Source organism: Cynara cardunculus (genome assembly GCF_001531365.2).
Source record: "Cynara cardunculus var. scolymus isolate 2C chromosome LG 14, CcrdV1, whole genome shotgun sequence".
Taxonomy (NCBI): Eukaryota; Viridiplantae; Streptophyta; class Magnoliopsida; order Asterales; family Asteraceae; genus Cynara; species Cynara cardunculus.
Genome location: NC_037541.1, coordinates 6,180,513 through 6,184,392, shown reverse-complemented (window position 1 = coordinate 6,184,392; position 3,880 = coordinate 6,180,513).

The following is a 3,880-nucleotide window of genomic DNA, read 5'->3' as shown; positions in this document are numbered from 1 at the left end:
GTTTCATATAATACTTTTTTTGATGAAGTTGTTTCATATATGGTTGTGAAATTGTTTCATATAATACTTAATGAAACTGTTTCATGTATTTCTCTAACATTAATGAAACTGTTTCATGTATTTATCTAACATTAATGAAATTGTTTCATGTATTTCTCTAAAATTAAAATAATGAAGATGATAATATCTATGATTAACACCTTCCACAATAAAATTGATTAATCAACATCTCATAATTACAAAAAAAATGAACAAAATGAAAAATTATGATTGGTTGAATGCGGTTTGCACGGTTTGTACAAATTGAGTGGTTTGCATTTGATCGTTCCCCTATATAGATATATATATATATATATATATAGGGGTCCACTCAAGGGAGAACTAGTTAGTTTGTGATAACTGTGATATCCAATCTCAACCACAAAACAATGTATAAATCAGGAAACTAATACTTTTGGTAATTTGACTTAAAATTTTAATCAAAGGGAATTTTAGGTATGTAATTTTTTTATCTCTCCTCTGTTTCTCTCTCTTGTTTCCGGCCTCCGGTAAACCTTATTCCGACGAACACCATGTGATGCCCAAAATACACCAAGATACACAATGTGATACCCAAAATACATACAATGTGATATTCAAAACACACCAAGTAAACTTCGAGACCACTATGATACCAATTGTGGTACTATTGTGAAACCAACTGTGGTACCATTGTGATACCAACTGTCGTCCCACTATGATACCTACGTTGTATATATATGTGTGTGTGTGTGTGTGTGCACATTGTGTGCAATGTGTATGTTTGTAGTGTATGTATGTGTGTTTCAGGTCTGGAGGTTGGGTTGGAGAAAAAGGTTGACATGGAGATGACCACCAGAGTGGAGAGTTCTCCCAGATGGTGTGTGCTACCGGATGGAAGGTGTTGGAGGGTGATCGATGAGGGAGTTTGAGGGGGAGATCGAGGGAAGTGTTGATGTAGATGGTGGTCAGTAGCGGGGATGGGGTCGAACAAGATGACCGAAGGAGGTCATCACTTGCCGAAGGAGGCCATCAGATTTTGGTCCTTGTGTGTCCGTGTGTGAGTGTATATATATAATAAAATAATTAATCTAATTAAAGTAAATTGAATAATCAACCCAAATTACTAATTTACCATTTTATTTTATTTTAAAAAAATATTAAGTATCTTAAATAATTGGTTCAAATTGGATCTTACAGTTACCAAAAACTATTTAGTTCTCATTTGATTAGGCTCAATATATATATATATATATATATATACATATATATATATACATATATATATATATATATCGGGGGGGGGGGAATCAAATGAGAACCACAAAAATATTACAAACCCGTGAGAATCGATTTTAAATAATTTTGCTAGGATTTAAGATATTGATTCACATATATTTGTTTCTTAATGTGATAGTTTCACGTGTATTTATTTCACTACGTGAATATTTTTTATGTAGATTTTTCATATCACTTGGTGAAACAAAAAAAAAGTTTCACATGTAATTTTTTATAAGGTGAACACAAACATATGTGAAACAATATATTAAAATCATAGTTGTTGATAAAAAAATCATATAAAAAATATTTTTATATCGGTTCTCACGAGTTTATAACTTTTTTGTGGTTCTTATTTGATTATCGCCTATATATATATATATATATATGTTAAAATGCAGCAAATAAAGGGTTTTTAAAAATATTTTTTGATTAACAATCTAAAAAGCGACGACTTACCGACAGTTTAGTCGTCAGTAAAAGCTAAACAATTTTTTTGAAAACCCTCGGAAAGTTGTCGCTAAATAGAACCATCGGAAAACCGTCAATAATGACAACCCTTGGAAAGTTGTCGGTAGTAAGAACTGTCAGAAAATCGTCGGTAATATGAACCGTCGAAAAGTCGTCAATAAACCATCGCTAAATATTACCGACCAACTTTTTCCAACAGTTTGTCGAAAATCCGTCGGTAAAGACCATTTCCGACGGTTTTAACCATCGATAATACCCAATATTCTAGTAGTGATATTGTAGTCCTAACGATGGAGACCATAAATAAAGAAAATGTTACTCAGGTAATTCTATTGATATATTACTTAAATAAAGAAAAATCGTTATAACAAAATTTTAAATTTTTTGTTATTTTATATTTATTTTGATTACATACTGATTTTATAAAAATCTGATGGTATAAAAGGTTTATAAAATGTTTAAGAAAGGGTTACGAGGAAATAATAAAAATCTTGACATCTACATATAAAATGTTATCAAATGAGCATTGCATTGAAAATTGATCAACAAAAAGAATGTTATTGTAGAGAAAGTTCTAAATGGAGTGATGCGTGACGTGCCATAACGTCAAGTGTGAAGCCTTATACGTTACGATACGGACATGACATTTTCTCAAGACATGATATAAGACAACAAATTTGTATGTTATGTATAGATAGGGTTGTTCGTAGTCTAGTTTTGGCAGTTTAAACCCTCGAACCACAAATCAAACCGTAATGGCGGTTTAGAAGAAATTTCAAATTGAACGGTTTGGCAACAAGTGACCAAATGGGTCAAACCGAACTACAAAAAAGCGCTATGGTTTGACTAGTTTAGGCACTTTGAATTGATTATGGGCTTTAAACTAAAAAAACATATATCTTCAAAATGAATTTTCTATCGAAATAAAATTATTACAAAAATGCTATAGCAAATTATAATAGGAACTTCTATCTCCAAGTTTAAAAAAACATTGAGAAAGTTAAAAATGTTAAACAAGTCCAGTTACAATAGTTGGAGTTTTGAATTTGTGATATTTGATGAATTTCGGAATTCTGTCGATTAAGGGAATAAGGACAATTGAGAAGTGAAACAAAACAAAACTTAATGTCTTGGATATAATTTTTTTATTTGGACTAAAAGTTGAGTCTGCCGCATGAAAACTAAATACAATTACTATATGTGTATTTTCACGGCCGATTTGGAGAAAATCGCTCAAATAGTTTCGAACCGCAGACTAGACCAAAATGAGCTGTTTGGCTATTTTCAGTCCGGTTTAGACCACTAGATCACTCAAACTGGCAAAAACGTTCCCATTTGACTTTGTTCAACCAGTTTGAACGGTCTAATGGTTTTTTTGAACACTCTTGTATATAGATTTATATATACATACATGTTTTTAATAGATTATTCAGTGAGATTATGATATTCAAATATTTACCTTCATATCATAAGAAGAAAAATAAGATACATTAGAATTATGTGGATAATCTTTGATTAAATATTCAAAATAATATCTGCAAGGATAATTTTACAGCTTCGTTTTCGTGAGTCCATGGTGTGTTTAAATTCGTGAAACTTAATTGATGTGATTAGGTAAATCTATAAATGAGTACAATTTAAAATGAAAATTATGAAAACATAAAAGTTAAAAAAAAAATCAAAAAAACCCCAAAAAAAATATGTTTTGTCTTAAAAGAAATCATCACATTGTAAAAAAAACACACCTCGTCGCTTGCCGTAGTGTGTCTCAAGGTGCCACGATATGAAACTATGAACCACATCTTATAAAAACACTATAAACCTTATATTGTAACTATGGTACACGTTTTAAATTAGGGGTGAGCATAGGCGGATACACGTCCTTTTTGACAGGAACCGGAACCGGAACCAGAACCAGAACCAGAACCAGAACCAGAACCAGAACCGGCACCGCAAGTTCTTGAGATATTGGAACCGGAACCGGTTAGAGCGGTTCTTAAATTTTTGGAACCGGAACCGGTTCCGGTTACCCGCTTTCTAAAATATTAAAATTTTGTTATTTAGAAAAATAAAAAATAAAACGTTGCCAAAACACTAAATAAATAAGCAAAAA